The sequence below is a fragment of the Pongo pygmaeus genome, chromosome X (assembly GCF_028885625.2).
Source record: "Pongo pygmaeus isolate AG05252 chromosome X, NHGRI_mPonPyg2-v2.0_pri, whole genome shotgun sequence".
Taxonomy (NCBI): Eukaryota; Metazoa; Chordata; class Mammalia; order Primates; family Hominidae; genus Pongo; species Pongo pygmaeus.
Genome location: NC_072396.2, coordinates 155,140,001 through 155,157,726, shown reverse-complemented (window position 1 = coordinate 155,157,726; position 17,726 = coordinate 155,140,001).

Below are 17,726 nucleotides of genomic sequence, written 5' to 3'. Positions count from 1 at the left end.
AATGACTCACCGAGAAGCGGCCCAGAAGCCAGGGGTGCTTGACTTCCTGGCTCCGTCTGGGCAAGTACAGGGTATGAGTGGTATTGTCAGTTGTGGGCCAGCCAATCAGGGATAGAGGTGCTCAAGCCAACATGTCAGGGTCCCTGGCACAGAGCCTCTCAAGGTTGTGTCTTCCTCAGGGGAACTTTCCTGCATCTTGCCTTGGTCCTGGGCCCAGAGAGGATAGGATCCAATTCACCCTGGGGAGCTTCCACTTCTGGCAATGCTGAGTAAGCTCCTTTGGGACCAAGCCTCCTGCGGATGACAATTATGCATTTCAAACCAAACCAAACCAAAACACACACCTGAAGGCACTGGAGAGCTACCCAAAGCAGGCAGATTCTGGAAGAGAGTCAACGCTTGGGGGAAGGAAACAGTCCTGGATGAACTTCCTGCTTACACAGCTTCTAGCCTGGGGCAGCCCCACTCTGCACCTTGCAGGGTAACCCCAAGGCAAACTCACAGTCTTTCTGGTATGAACAACAATATGACTGCCTTCAGGGCAATCATCTCAGCTGCTACAAAGTGAAGGGGAATCCTATAGACGGGAGAGGCAGGGAGGAGTCCTAGATCCTGTGTATAGACACTGCCCAAGTCTCTGGCTGACCCCTGAGTCATGTGTGCATGGGGACTCCAGGGTGACATTTCTGGAAGGTCATCTTCTTCGTATACCTTACCTTTCCCTGGCATTTAGTGAGCACCTACCACATGCCAGGCTTTGTGCCTGATGCCAGGAAGCCTTAGTCTGGTTTTCCCCAAAAGCAGTCTTATAGCGACTAAGATTTTACCAGGCAGTGGGATGCCATAGGGGGCAAGAGGGAAGGAAAAGGGCAGTGATGCCACAATGGAGGGAGGACCCATGTGAGATGCACTGCCGATCTGGTGGCTGCTGTTTGTGACTGACTGCTTGACCCTGCATAAACTTAGCCTCAAGGCATGTGTCTGGAAGGAGAAGAAGAATGTAGCCGCAGGCTCCCATCTCCCACTCATCAAGGGCTCACCTCTTATTTCTGGGTTGCACATGAGCGGGTACCAGGCAAGGCTGATCCCACAACACCTAGAAGCTTCTAGGCCAACAGGGCAACCTTAGTGGGTGGTGTGAGGTTCACAGTATGGGCATGAAGTGAACCCTCTTACTCACTGTGCGACTTTGGCACATGACTTCACCTTTTGAGCCTTGTTTTGTCATCTATGACAAGGAGACAAGCATCACTTTTTCTGCCTACTTCCCAGGACCACTAGAATTGAACAGTGCATGCTCTTCAAGTTAAGCCTGGGTTAGCACTTTCCTTACAGACTCGGCTTCTCTGGAGTTTCTAACTTTTATATGAAGGGTAGTTCATATAAAAGGCCTGAATTATATAACACTTGGAATTGGCTGCAAGCACCTTTTGAAAATAAACTTTAAAAAAAGTCTAAATTCCACATGTTCATCTGCATTAAAGTCCTCATGAGAGCATCTCAAACTTTTAAAAAAAAATAAGAAAGGTTTGATTTTCAGAAACAAAATTGGACAACCATGCATGCATAAGGTGACCTTGTTTCCTTTGGCAGTTTAAAAATCCAGATCCTAAGCCCCAAACTCACACTAGAGCATCTGCTTCGGATTCAATTTGGCTAGAACAAAGCAATCAGTCCTGCTCAGGCACATGCACAGCATTTTCCCCAGAGAGGTGCAGCCAGTGGTCCAGTAGATGGTGGGTGTTAAGCCACCTTCACTGCCTGTTGGCAACTCTACACCAGCCCAGGGCTGTGGCCCAAGTGATCGGGACTTTCTGCAACCCTCGAGGTTATCACTTTGGAGAATACCAGAGGTAGAACTAGCCTTAGAGATGATCCAGGCCAAGGCCCTAACCAAAAAATGGGCACACTGAAGTCCGCAGAGAGTGTGGACCTGGCCACGGCTATACCATGAGCCAGTGGCAGAACGTGACCTGGAAGCCAGGCCTCCCCCTCCTAGCCCAGGGCTTGCTCTGCATCCTTGCTAGCCCCTGCCTCATTCTCTGAGGGCCATTTCTGCTTAGGATGGAGGCACAGATAGACCCCTAGAAGACTTTCTAGAACAATTAGGATCCAAAGCAAATAGTCCATAGCCACTTTGGCCCAAGCCCTGCCTACTTTCCTGGCTGAAAGTGAAAGGCCCCATGCAGAGCGAGGGCCAGAGTGAGGCCAGTGAGGTGCCCAAGATGCCGACCCTGCACTTGTGCACAGCTGAGGTGAGGCCTCCTTAGATGTCTCACTGGCTTCACCCTATTCCCCATCCCAAACCCCAAATCCAGTGGCTTTCATGTTGGTCTTGAGGATTCCTCCATCAGACCTGGGCCCTCCTACTCTCCAGATGCCTCTGGGTTCCTGGGCTGCTCTCCCAAGGGCAAAGCTTTGAGAATCAACAAAACAAATTGACACTCATGATCCATGGGGTTCTACAACCTTCCTTTAATGGCCACAAGGCAAAGAATCTTAGCTCCTTGTCCTAGATCGGGCAGCCGAGGCTCAGAGAGGGTGAGTAGTTCAAAGCTACATGGCCCACAGGTGGCAGAATGCAGCTTGAGCCTAGCCCTTCACCCTGCCCTTTTTCCTCATCCTACATCCAGCTCCTCCAGAACTGCTGCCTGCCCACATTGCTCACAGTGACCAGGCAAAGCCTGTTCTTGAGGCCTTTAGGCAGACTTAGGCGCTCTTCCTCCTGCCCTGTAGGACCCACAGCAGCACCAGATATTGTTAGGCAAACGAAAAAAGTTATAAGGCTGAAATAATTGCCCTCATTTTGAATCTGAGTCTTTTCAGATAACATAATCTTGTGCAGCCCCAAAGAGGTTCCTGCCTGCTCCTGACGATTGGGATGGAACAAGCCCAGGTAATTGCCTCTTCTGTGTAAAGACCAATTTGTCCAGGGAAATGAGCACAGTTGATGTAATCAATTAAAACACTGAAAGCCGTGCAGCATATACAGGAAATGGAAAATAAATTGGAGCCCTCTGCCCCGCCTCGCCTTCTCAAATGCCTGAGTCCTGCCTGACCAGGTGACAATTTTTTTCCTCTTTGAGCCTCACTCTAATTTGAGTAAAGGAGGTTGAACTGACAGGGTCCCTGAGGTCACAGAACCCTGGCTCCCCAGCTAGCCCAGGCTCCTCTGTGGGGCCGAGGGGCGTGGAGGAACATGGGGTTTCTCCTGTGCTTGGCCCTGTGCTGGAAACGGGCTCTGCTCACACTGTGAGGATTGGGGGCAGAGCCATAGACCCACCAGGGCCCTCTTCACAGCTGGGCTCTTAGGTTAAGAGTGGGTGCTTGTGAGGAGCTGGGGGCCAGAGCCCAACAGAAGTGCTGCTGTGAAGCCTTGCCACCAATGAAGCCACTGGGGTCTAGGCTAAGTTTTTTTTTTTTTTTTTTTTGGTGTCTTACTCTGTTGCCCAAGCTAGAGTGCAATGGTGCTACCATGGCTCACTGCAGACTTGAACTCCCAGGCTCAAGTGATCCTCCCACCTGAGCCTCCCCAGAAGTTGAGATTATAGGCAGGCACCACCACATTCAGATAATTTTTTAAAGTTTTTTGTAGAAATGGGGTCTTGCTATGTTGCCAGGGCTGGTCTCAAACTCCTGGCTCAAGCCATGCTCTTGCCTCAGCCTCCCAGAGTGCTGGGATTAAAGATGTGAGCCATCAAGCTTTGCCTGGGCTGGGTTTTGAGCATGGTCTGGCCTTTGAATCCCCATTTGCCAGCACTGTGCTTTTTCAGGCTGTGCTCTGGCTACCGAGGCAGGGGAGGCTCCAGTGGCTTATGCCCACTGGCATGGGGTCTGCTCACTGGCTTGCAGTTTTGTCTCTCTGGTCTGGTGTTTGTAGCTGCGACACAGGCCAGGCTGCCTGGCCCATGGGGTCCCTGCCTGCTGGGAGCTCACAGTCTGGAGAGGCAGGTGCATACATGGTGCTGTGGGAAGTGAGGCTCCAGACTGCCACAGCTAAGCAGGCTCAGTGCTTCTCTGTACACCTACCTCCAGGGTGCTCAGGGAAGTAGAGAGGATGAGACGGTGGCAACTGCAGAAATGACCGAGACAGAGAAGATGAGAAGCAAGCTACAGCTCTTCTCATTTCTAACCTTGACCCCGCAGTAGGATCCCGCTGTCATCCTTGTCAGGTAGGCCTTGTTTGTCTCTCAGAAGAGGAGCAACAGATGCCCACCAGGGCAGGAATATCACCTGGGGCTCAGAGGTTAGTCTTGTTTTAGGGAAACTCACCACAGTTGCCTGGGGAATTGCTGGCGACCCTTTTGGGACCACAAAGTGACATGGAAAAGTCTTGATCATAATCTTGGGAAGGAAGTGCATCCAGGGATGGACAAGCTTGACTAAGGAACAGATGGCTCCATCACTATTTGGAGTGACTGGGCTCTTCAAGCCATCTGGGAATTGGGTCTTTTCACCTAGGAGACCAAGGTTTCTAGACGTGGTGGTGTCTCCTTGACTTACCTCTTAGCTTCTTAAGGGAATGTAGCACATCTGTTTCCTAGCTGGGGTTCACAGAGTGTGTTGTGTCACCCTACCCCACCCAGATTTTGAGGTCTGGGGGCCCATGCTGCCTGTAAGGTTGAGGTAATGGAGAATTGAGGAGAATAGTCTGCCCATGCCATTCCCATTTGACCTTGGAAGTGATCTGGCTTCAATCTGGCTCCTTCTTGAAGGAGTGTGGGGCAGACGGACCATGAGGAAGACATCTGAAGCCTGTGCACAGTTTGGAGGCACTTCTGCCTCCTGACAGGGGTAGGTTCTTTCAACAACCAATACCCTTAGACTCCGGGACAAGGAAGGCAGGGATTTTGACTTGTATTCCAACATTCACAGACTGGAAGTGGCTGAATCCAGGCTCAGTGGGATGAGCACCATGATTGATTAGCAATGTCTGCCAGGCAAGCGGGAAGGAGGGGTGATGGCATGTGTGTAAATTTCTTGCCATCCCTGGTTAGGGGGATTCATAGGGACGTGCAGGGCATGGCAAAGATGGAGGAGGGGGATGGTACATGCTTTGCTTAAGAATCTCAGTGGCTTTCTCAGGTCAAGTCACCTTGAACTCCAGTGTTTGTTTTCAAGCTGCATTCATTCCGTGGTGGAGGCAATTGGGTGACAGGTGTTTACTGGCAATCCTTTTGCTTTCAAAAATGCCAGATGGGTTTGTATTTTTATTGCTATGGTAGCAGTGACTCAGGGTCTCAATGGCACAGTGACACTAGGCAAAAGGTCTGGCATTTTCCTGCAGAGAAGAAAACTGAGTTACCACAATAAGATGTTCTTACTATATCCTGCTGTGACCTCCATCTTCCACAGCAACTGAGGTTAAGATTATTTCTTAGAATTGAAAGAGAATCAGTATCCCTTGAGCAAAAACCATTGTGTTTTCCTGATTGAAAGTCTCTTAATAACTATTGTTACTGGGCTCTAACATGATTACTCTACTGTGACCAGTCTGGTTTGAATGTGTTGGATTAACCAAAGGTCTGTGCCCTTGGTTTGAACATGTCCGTGGTTTAGACCCCCAAAGCTCAAAATCTGGGTATAGTAAAGTGACAGGAAACACTCTCTGAGACCCCAGAGGTCTAGGGTGTGTACCCTAGAAGGCCCCAGTCACCTTTATGTGACCACCTTGGCTTGAATGTGTTGCATTAACCAAGAGGGGATGCTGGCATTGGGCCAGGAAGGGATGCCCTGTTGGGGTAAAAGCAGTTGTTGAGATAAAAAAGTAAACTTTTCTCCTCTTTCTAGGCAAACTCTTGGCCTCAAAGTCTTGAGGATTGCCGGTTAAACACAGTGGATTGAGCACCCATGTTTATCTGTGTTCCCTCCCCAAACCCCACTCAAATGACAGTAAAGAAATAAAGAAAAGCCTGTACCTGTAGGGGCAAAATAATGGGGGGAAATGAGGCAACTGCAAACAAGAGATGCAGCTGGAAAGCGAATGGATGAGTTTTGGGTGAATTTCCAGAGTGAAGAGAGCAGAAATTTAAATCCGTGTAAACCAGAAAGAAGCAAAGCAAACTATAAGACAGGAACTGGGAAGACTCAAGAATGGGAGGCAGCAGGGTATCCTTAAAGGCAGGGCATGGGATAGGGCTGAGGGCAAGAGTGCTGGCTCAGAATGTGTATCAAGAGTAGTGGTTAGCCCCTTAGTCTCCTCCCTGTACCAGGGCACAACTACCCTGGCAGAAGACAGGAGGTTCCACTTGCTGGAGATATCCAGCTAAGCACACTGGTGAAGTAACTTACTGAAAACAGGGATTACTTGAAAGCTTCATAACTGATGGTGAGAAGACCCCCAAATTTCTCTCCTACTTGCATTCCAGAATGCCAACACAGCCAGATTTATATTGCCCCAGGCAAAAGATGGGAGGACACCTCCATCTTGCCAGCAGTAGAGCAGCAGAAACTGACACTTGGGAGCTCCCAATAAATTAACTGAGTCCCCATAAGATCACCCTACAGTGAAGTCCATCAAGTGATAAGGCCTTATCCTGAACATAGAGCTTCTAACAGAATGACAGAATGCTATTGCCCCATTCTCACTATGCAGGGATAGGCAAGGGTCTGCTATTTGTGGAAAGCCTCTTATACAAAAGGCAGAGACCAGAGCCAGCCATAAAACAAGCAAAAAACAAGTCAAAGGAAGCAAAGACAATGCAAGGAGATGAAGAAAACTTCAAAAAAATTAAAATTAGCATACTTAGCTGGAAAAGGCAATGAAATAGTTTCTACCCTAGAGCCAGCAAAAGGAACACAGGCCTGCCAACAGTTAGATTTTAGCCCACTGACAGATTTTGGGCTTCTGACCTTTGGAATTGTAAGATAATAAATTTATGTTATTTAAAAATATATTAATATCCTTAGAAACATAAGAGAAAATATTATCTCAAAACAACTATATACTATATAATTACAATGATACGACATTTTGGAAAAAGGGCGAAACTATGGAGACAGTGAAAAGATCAGTGGTTGCCAAGGGTTATTGGGGAGGGAGGTATGAATAGGCAGAGCACAGAGGATTTTTAGTGCAGTGACACTACTCTGTATGACACAATAATGGTGGGAACATGTCATTATCCATTTGTCCAAACCCACAGAATATATAACACCAAGAGTGAATCCTAATGTAAACTATGGACTTTGGGTGATAATGATATATCGATATAGGTCTATTAATTGTTACAAATGTTACAAATGCACCTGTCTGGTGTAGGATATTGATAGTGAGGAAGGCTGTACATATGTGGGGGTCAGGGGAATATGGGAACTCTCTACCTTCCCCTCAATTTTTCTGTGAACCTAAAACTGCTTTAAAAAATAAAGTCTATTAAAAAATAAGGGTGTATCCATCACTGCAAGCATTTACGATGCTATAGACAAGATAGGGCCCTTGGAAGATAAAAATATAATAGCATACATTAAAAAATTACCAATAGAAAGGGTGGAGATAAAGTTGAGTAAATATCCCAGAAAGTAAAACAAATGGACAGAAATGGGCCAATGGAAGAAAAGATAAGATCTTTAGATCAATTCAGGAGGCCCAACATCCAACTAATGATAATTCCCAAAGCAGGGGAAAATGGAGGTGAAAATTATTGCTGAAATCACAAAAGAACACTTCCTGAAATTAAACTAGAGGAGCCTCCAACTTGACAGGGTCCACTGAGTGCCAAGCACTGTGAATCCAAACAATAACAAAATTTGACAAAAAGGAACATCATCATGAGATTTCAAAACATTGGCAATAAAGAGAAGATCCTAAAAGCTTCCAAAGGGAGAAACAGAGGTAAAATTTCAATGATCTTGAATCAGAATATCTTCAGGCTTCTCAACAGCCACACTAGAAGCTAGGCAACAGTGGCACAACTCCTTTGCAATCTTCAGGAAAAATTATTTCCACTTTAGGACTCTATACTCAGCCAATTTATCATCCAGGTATGTGGGTTTAATAAATAAGGCCTCTGAAATTTTGCCTCAGATGTGCTTCTTCTCAGGAAGATAAATTAATATGATCTCCATCAATTTGAGGAAGAAAACCAAGAAAGAGAAAGACACAGTATGAGAAACAGGAGAAACGGAAAAAGAGTTCCCAGGATGACTGCTGTAATTATGTGATGTGTTTAACCATATCAAGAAGATATTGTTTGGGGATGAATAGTGATATGTATGTTACAAAAAAAAGGAAAAAAAATATGAGGCAATGATTAACCCCAGTGGGAAAAAGTTTGTATGATAAAGGATAAATTAAACATAATTATAGTGTACTACCTGGCTCTGCTGTGAACTATATTTACATAATTATAATAACAGAAACACTGTATCCTGATTTAAGTAAAAATGGTGATATGGTTATACTGGGAGTTTGGAGTAGGGAAAGAGTAGACTATATAGAGGTGGTCCAAGACAGTTAAATCTTTATCTTCCAGGGTAGGGAGGCAAATAATTTTCTAAAATGGTAAAATGAAAAACTTCAGTATAGACATGCTATATAGAAATATGGAAGTACATACCAGAAGCTGAGGAGATACAAGAGTTAGAAATGGCTGCCTTTATGGAGTATAAACTGGTGCTCTAATTGATGTTGATAACTATTTACAAGTATTACTTTGATAAAAAATTTAAAAATAAGTAATTTATATAACAGTTTCTGGAGCCAGATGAGCAATTCAAGCATATCAACTTAGCTGACACTAAGTTGACACTTAGTTAACACTAAGATTGAATGCCAGGGAAGAGTCTCCTGGCAAGATGGCAGAATAACAAAATAACTTGTATGAGTACTGGAAAGGTGTTGGCAATTTCCTTTCCACGCTATTGGGCCAACCAATCTGCCTTTGTTCCTGCAACAAAGAGTCTGCAGCCCAGAGAGAGGAAGAGGCTTGTCTATGGTTCCATTATGAGCATGGCAGGGCAAGGACCAGACCTGTTCTGCTAAAAGCTGACTTTCTAGCCTTGACCCTCAATTCAGGCCTTCTGTGACCACAGCCCTATCACTGCTTCTCAGCACTTAAGAAAGAAGCCACAGAGGTTTCACAGCCATTCCTCTGAGGTAGATCCTATTAATATCCCATTTTGCAGATAAGGTCACTGAGGCACAGGGGGGTTAAGTAAGGGTTAAATAAAGGGTGAAGGTGGGGCAGGCCTTTGTGGATAGGATTTCTGGATGCAACAACACATGAGGTAAATTTTTTGAGTTAAACTTTTCATTGTGAACTACTTATAGATTCACATGCAGTTGTAAGAAAGATCCCATATATCCTTCACCCAGTTTCCCCTAATGGTAACATCTTACAAAATTATGTTACAATGTCACAACCAGGATATTGACATTTTACAGTCAAGATACAGAACAATTCCATCACCACAAGGATCCTTCTTGTTGCCTGCTCAGCAGAATTTTCTGTAAATCCATCTAGGTTGTTGTGTGTATCCATAGTTTGTTCCTTTTTACTGCTGAGTAGTATTCCATGAGATGGAGGTACCATAGTTTGTGTACCCATTCACCCATTGACTGGTTGCATGGTCTTGGGTGAGACACGTAACCACTCAGTTTCCTCCTTCATAGATCTAGATTATAATAGTGCTTACTTCGTAGGATTGTTGTGAGGATTAAAGGAGTCCATCTTTGGAAAGATTTTATAACAGGACTGTGCACACACTAAGTACTGTGTACACACTAAGTACTGTGTAAATGTTGGTTAAATAAAATATAAATAAATCAGTCCAGGAAGTCATCCTGGATTTGAAGAAGCCACAAAAATGTTTGCTTTCCTGATCAGCAGAAAGATTGCCTGAATTTAGTCTGAAAGCCAGAGAGTTAAATAAACCCTTTCAGAGGGGCTGTGTCTCTAGTCTATTTAGGGTAAATTGAAAGACGCTTGTAAACGGTCTCTATTTTTCAGCTTTCCTTTAGTTTAGAAGCAGGAATGTTTTTGCCTGCTCTTTTTCAGCCTCCTAAACACGGGGTCCCTCTCCATCTTCTTGTGCTCAAAGCTACTCCTAACAGTGCAGCATTGAAATCCTCTGCTACACTGCTGATATTTCAAGCCCTAGTCAAAACATCAACCTTGTTTATGTCAGGCGTTACCAAATGCCCAAAACAAATGCTTACATCAAGGAAAGCAGGGTGAACTCATTGCTGAGCTGTGCTGTAGATCAGCCTTCTGGGGCCCAAGATCCTTGATAAGGGCTCCATTCTAGATATGAGCTATGTGGAGGTGAAAGTCATGGCTACCCTGGCTCCGTGGTGTGAAGTGAAATGCAAGACTTATTTAATGTAACACTTTCAAACTCCAAACCCAATGTGAGACTCAAAAATCCCTGGGGAAGTTCAAGCAGCCCCGGTAGTCCCAGGAGAGAGGAAAGAACAGCTCTTAAGTGTCTGGAGTGGTACTTAAACCCCCTCCTGCTAAGAAAGGACCAAGTATACGGAGACCCAGCTTGCAGAAGGCCCCGCTTCCTGTTCTTGCCCCAGCCCCTCCTCAAATTGGGAATTTAAACTGGGAATTTGCAGCTGAGTTGCACAGGGAAAACACTGGGACCAAATCTGGGCCAAAAGGGTTTGTGGTGCAAATTACATTTCTCTGTTAATTGTAATCTGTTAATTACATGAGAACAAAGGGTAGAGCAAGCAGAGACCTTGCCTGCCCTCTGGCCCCCCACCCTGAGGAAACTCAATGCTCTGTGTGCACACTGGTTCAGTGAGCCGCACACAATTTCAAGACACGAAGGCGTACATTGAAATACATCGCTATATTTAGAGATAACGGAGTTTTTCTTTCTTAAGGCTTGATATAAACTTTGATTACATAGCATTTCTTTAATTTGCTGCTATTCAAGAAAACCCTGGGAACACCATGGTGAGCAATGCATTTTTCATTTGCATATTTTAATTCCTCTGACTACAGTTCCACACCTACATGGACAATCCCATAAGAGGGAAGAGAATATTTTTCAGGAGTAATAATACCTTTTATGGTTGGGGAGGGGGTTACCAGCTGAATTTAGTCATTCAAGGGGTTGGAGGAAAAAAAATGTGGGTCTTGGAAAACTTTGGGATGGCTTGACCCCATGTCAGTCTCCCCAGGCCATGCCCCGCTAAAGAATGGGGGCCATGTTGAAAAGCCCCAGATAGCCTTCAACTTCTCCCACTTGTACAGTTTCTGCAGTGCTACAGGGGAGGAGGTCACCATAGAGTTTCAGCTGAACAGCCCTGGAAGGACAGGGAGGCCCTAAAAATCACTTTATTCTCCCTCTTTGGGGCAGAGATGAGACCACTGCGCCAGGAGCAGGCCAGAACCCAGGACTTCTTCAGTCCTCCCATTGGACTGGGCCATGCTGCTTTGATCCCTGGGATAAAACCAGAGCCTTGGATCCATGCTCCAGTTTGGGGAGATCTGTTCATGGTTTCCTACTTTAGTATGTGAAACAAACAAACAAAATACACCTAAAATCCACACAATCAGAAAATCAGTAGTCTTAATTTCATCTCCTAGTCTAATGCTGTGTAACAATATGGGAAATCTGTGGGACAGTCTTTAGCCTTCTCTACAGTATGTTCTCTATAGAAATAAGCAAGACTTTTTAAAAAGATGGCTATATTTTAGCTATCTGTTTACTGTGGGGAGCCTAATCTGTATGCCTTCCCTAGGAATTCTGGGATGTCAGATTTGCTACCTGGATTCTCGTTTCCTTAAGAACCTGTAGGTTTCTGGAGGGAAACATCAAGACTGGTATTTTGGTTACTGTTACGGTGGGATATGAGTTTTCAGAACGGGGTTTGGGTTGGGAGGACTAGGCAAAGAGGGCAGAAATGTTTCCTCAGCAAGAGAGGGCTGAGGGCCTTGTGCTTTGTCTTAGACCCTGGTAAGGAGGTACAGGGCTGTGTCACTGAGATGATTGCTACTCTAAATCCTGAGGAAATCTCTCCAAGTTTATTTATTCAATCAATATTTACTGAGCACCACTTTATGTATTACATGCCAGATAGTGGGGTACAGAGGTGGACAAGACATCTGCTGCCTCTACTTCATGGAGCTGATAATGTAGTGGGGGAGACTGCTGAGTTAACAGGTAATTATGGTAAACCAAAAGAGCCAGGCTGCATTACAGGGCTGTGGCTGCCACCACAGAGAGGCCACACTCCCAGCAACTGACTTTGGATGTGTCTTAGTCCATTCTGGCTGCTATAACAAAGTACTATAGATTGGGTGGCTTATAAAAACAGAAATATATTTCTCATTGTTCTGGAGTCAGGGAAGTCTGAGATCAGGATGCCAGCATGGTTGATTTGTGGTGAGGCTTCTCTTCTGGGTCATAGACTGTTTACTTCCCAGTATCCTAACCTGGCAGAAGAGCAAATGAGCTCTCTGGGGCTTCTTTCATACAAACACTAATCTCGTTCATGAGGGCTCTAGCCTCATGACCTCATCACCTATCGAAGGTCTCACCTCCTAATATCATCATGTTGGAGGTTAGGGTGTCAGCAAAGAAATTTTAGGGGGACACAAACCTTCAGACAATAACAGGTGCCACATAAATCCTTTACAGAATTTTAAAACAAATTAAAGTACATAAAAAGCGGTCCCTAAACATCAAAAGTAAAATGAAAACAAAAATCAAAATAACAAGAATCTGTGTAGAGAACTATTTCAAGTGACTTTAATACATAGTAACTTGACTGAGCATCCCTAATAGGATTTATTATAAGGAAAAAAAGAACTGCAAAAAAAATCTTAAATTGTTTTTGGTAAACATATTCTTGGTAGTAGTGCTAGGTTTTTTATTCTGAGACTGTCATTCATGTGTTGCGGGAAAAATTAACCGAGTGTGCTGGTTTCATTGGATGGAAGAGATTAAATAAAAACCCTGTAGTCCTGAATCTGAATTGAAAGTGTTAGTGTGGATTCATAAATTTTTTGTCCTAAAAAATATTTTCTACCTCTGTCTCTGAAAAGGCTTAGAAACAATGGCAAACCTATTGGCAAGGATACTGTTAGTGCCCAGATCTTGATTTCTAAATACCATTTATCATTAAAAGAACAAAGATTCCTTGGAGAAGTGGCTGATTTCAGGTCTGGGGCATAAAATGTACCAGACAACCCTGGAACTGCCTGTTATACCAGAAAGCAAAGGAAGTTGTCAAAGACTACTATCATAGCAAAAGGTCTTAGGACCCAACTTGTATAAACTCTCATTGGCCAAAGATATAACAATTTGAGCATCAACAAGAATAATTACTGAAAGGATTGGAGCAGAACACATCTGTTTAAATCTGTGAGATTCTAATGATAGTGAAAAGTGTAAAAAGTTGGTCTCATTGGTTCACATATTTGGAGGATGCTAGGGAACCCAACTCCTTATTTTAAAAACAGGTAAATAAATGGAAAGAAATAAATACTTCTCCTGCCTTTCCAATATAAAGGTAACCAAATAGTTGATGACGAGAAGTCTCTTTTCATGGAAGTATTCCAGCTAATAAATGAGAAGGAATGAGAAAAGTAGAATATCACCATTTTGAAACCCTAATGAAATGATGGATATTGTGCTACAATCCACTGATGTTATTCCTATTTCCCCAGTTTTACAGATATTCAGTTGTGAGTGTGTGTTACTCACAGCTCTCCAGAGAAACAGCCAATATAACATATACTCATCCCTTGTTATCAATAGGGGATTAGTTCCAGGAACCCCAACAGGTACCAAAATCCTTGCATGTTCATGTCTGTGATATAAAATAGCATAGTATTTGCATATGAAATGTACATCTTCTGGTATACTTTGAATCATCTCAAGATTACTTACAATGCCTCATACAATGTAAATGCTATATAAATATTGTTATACTGTATTGTTCTTACTTGTATTATTTGTAATTGTATTGTTATTTTTATCATTTTTTTCCAAATACTTTTGATCCATGGTTGGTTGAATCTGCAGATGTGGAATGTGACTGTGTGTGTGTGTAGTACATATATCCCCACAATCTGCTGTTTGTAAGGCAGAGATCCAGGAAAGCTAGTGGTGTAGTTCAAACACCTGAAAGCCAGAGAACTGACAGTGTAGATTCCAGTCCAGGTCAAAAGGCCCAAGAACCAAGAGTGTCAAAGCCAAGAGATAATTGATGTTCCAGCTCAAGCAATCAGGCAGACAGCAAGTTCAACATTCCTCTGCTTTTTTGTTCTATGTGGGCCCTAAATGGATTGGATGATGCCCACCTACACTGGGGAGGGCCACTTGTTTTGCTTAGCCCACCAATTCAAATGCTAATCTGTTTCAGAAACACCCTCACAGACCCACCCAGTAATAGTGTTTAACCAGATATCTGGGCATCCCTTAGCCCAATCATGATTGGCTTTTTCACTCGTTATAATTCTCTGGAGCTGCAACCAGGTTGTTGTGTGTATTAATTGTTTGCTTCTTTTTATTGCTGAGTAGTATTCCAGCATGTGGATGTATCACAGCTTGTTTAACCATTCCCACTGAATGATATCTGGGCTGATTCCAATTTTGGCTATTATAAGTAAAACTTCTATGAACATCCATAAACAGATTTTTGTGAGAACACAGGCTTTCCCTCCCCTAGAATAAATGTCCAGGAGCGCAATTGTTTAGTTATATGGCATTTGCCTACATAAACTACATATGGTAGTTTAGCTTTATAAGCAATTGCCAATCTGTTCTCCAGAATAGCTATATCATTTTATATTCTGATTGCCATTTACAAGTGATCCAGTTTATCCACATAATTGCCAACTTAGTGTTGTTCCTTTTTTAAAACAAAAATTTAAGAGTTTATTTGAGCAAACATTGATTCATGAATCAGGTAGCACCAAACAGAAAGTGGTTAGGGCTCTACTGAAGGAGTGGGGAGAATGTTTTTATAGGGTGAACACAGAAGCAAGCCAAAGAAAATATTTGATTGGTTACATGAGTGTAGTTGCCTTGTTTGGTCTATCTCATTGGGAAATCCCAAGTTAGATAATTATAGGTTAGTTGGTGGCTTCCAATTGATTGAGCTTGTTTCACTTTTCTCTGAGATGGACGTTATAAGAAATAGCCCATGTTAAGTTGTAGTTGTGTTTGCAGATCAAGCAAGGTTAAGATCACTTTCCAGGTCTAGCTGGCTTCATGTGTGAGGGGATTTCTTCAAGCCTGTTCTCCACTTTATTTTATTTTAACATCACACAGTGGCAATGCTAAGGTAAAAACTTGAGCTTTCCTAGTGAGATGGTTAATTTTCTGTGTCAACTTGACTGGATCACGATATGGCTAGATATTTGGTTAAACATTATTTCTAGTTGTGTCTGTAGGGCTGTTTCCAGGAGAAATTAGCATGTGAATGAGTAGACCAAGGAAATGAATTGTCTTTGCCAGTGTGGGTGGGCATGATCTAATCCATTGAGGACCAGAATAGAGCAAAAAAGGTGGAACGGGTGAATTCATGCTGCCTGACTGCTCGAGCTGAGACATTGATCTCCTACCCTCAATACTCCTGGTTCTCAGTCCTTCAGACCATTCTGCTTTGTTCCTTTAAAAGAAAATTTTAGCCATTCTGATAGGTGTGTAGGGTATCCCATCGTGGTTACAACGTGCATTCATTGATAACTAACAATGTTGAGCATCTTTTCATGTGTTTATTTGCCATCTGTGGATTATCTTCAGTGAAATACATCTTTATGTCTTTTGCCCATTTTCTAATTGAATTGTTTTTCACTATCAAAGAACTTGTATCTAGAATGTATAAGGAGTTCTCAAAACTATGTAGTTTTCAAAGAATTTCTCCGTCTGTAACTTGTTTGATCATTTTCATAGGGTCTTTCTCAGAGCAAGATTTTTTCATTTTGATGTAGTCTAATTTATCTATTTTTCTTTTTATGGGACATGCTTTTGGAGTAATGGCTAAGAACTCCCTGCCTAGTCCTAAATCCTGAAGATTTTTTCTTGTGTTGTTTTTTTCTGAGTTTTATAGTTTTATATTTCACAATTAATTTTATGATCCATTTTGAGTTAATTTTTACATTACCTGTGAGATTTAGGTCAACGTGGGTTTTTTTGGCTTATGGATATTGAATTGCTTCAGCATCATTTGCTGAAAGACAAACCTTCCTCTGTTGAATTGCTTTTGCAATTTTGTCAAAAATCAAAGGGTGGTTCTATTATGGTTCTTTCTATTTCTCAGTTCTTCATTCTGTTCCATTGGTCTATGTATCTGTCCCTCCACTAATCCTGCATTGTCTTAATTACTGGAGCTATAAACTCAACCTTAATATTGGGTAGAGTGATACCTTCAGCTTTATTCTTTTTTGACAAGATTGTTTTAGCTAATTTAAACCTGTGCCATTCCATGTAAATTGTAAAATAAGCTTGTATAGATCACAAATAAACCTTGCTGGTATTTTGATAGGAATTGTGCTAAATCTGTGTATCAATTACACAGATTGAAATCTTTATTATCTTGAGTCTTCTAACCCAAGAATAGGGATGATTTATCTCTCCATTTGTTTAGGTGTTACTTGATTTCCTTCGTCAACTTTTTGTAAATTTTGGCATACTGATGCGTGTTTTCTTAAGGTTATACCTAAGTATTTCATTTTCTTTGGAGTGATTATTAATGGTATTGTGTTTTGAATTTTGGTTTCTACATATTTATTGTTAGTGTATAAAAGTGTTATTAAATTTTGGGGTATGTTGGTCTTGTATTCTACACCCTTGCTGAATTGACTTAGTAGCTCTTGAATATTTTCAGTGATGCTTTGGAATTTTCTATACAGATGATCATGTCATCTGCAAGTACAGGAAGTTTTATTTCTTCATTTCCAATCTGTATATCTTTTATTTCCTTTTCTTGCCTTATTACAGTTGCTAGGACTTCCAGTTCTATGCTGAGTAAAAGTGCTGAAATCTGGAAGACTTGCCTTGTTCCTGACCTTAGGGGGAAAGCATTTATTCTTTTACCATTAAGGAGTAATAAATTATTTCAGGTATACTAATAATGATGTAGTTATGCTTCAGAAAGTATTGATAATACCATTTTATACTCCATAATTCTGTATTTCCATAATAGAAAGTTTAAAAAGTTAGAGTGTAGGGGATGTTATTGACTAAAAGAGACAGACAGTATGAGAACCTTGTTTGCACTGATTCAAATCAAATAATTTTAGTATGGATTCATAAGGAATCATTGTTAATTTGGTTGTGATCACGACATGTTAGACGTGTTTTCCAAAAAGTCCTTATCAGTTAGAGCTGCATACTGAATCTAGATTTTCAGACTCTCAGTCAAGCGCTCTTTCCCCATCTACTGCCTCTCAGCCCACACCAGCCAAACAGAATATCTTTAAGTCTGGCTGAAGCTTAAAGAGGTGGGGGTGGGGATAGGTCTTTGGCCATAACAACTCACAGGAAACTGCCTGTGCCCTCCAGCATATCAACTGGCTTTGCAAGCACCCGGCCCAGATGTGTCAGGCCTATGGACACAGACCGTCTTTATGAAGCTTGCTCAATGGCTGTCTGTGAGCCCATAGTTGCCCAGCCACCTCCTGGCCAGGGGCATCCTGGGTGGCTGCCAAACCAATGACAGAGTTCACACTCTCAGGCCTTTGCTCCTCCTTCATGTTGACTGGAAAGTCTCCATCTTCCACAGCGTAAGTGGGGACACTGCAAGCACAGTTGCTGGC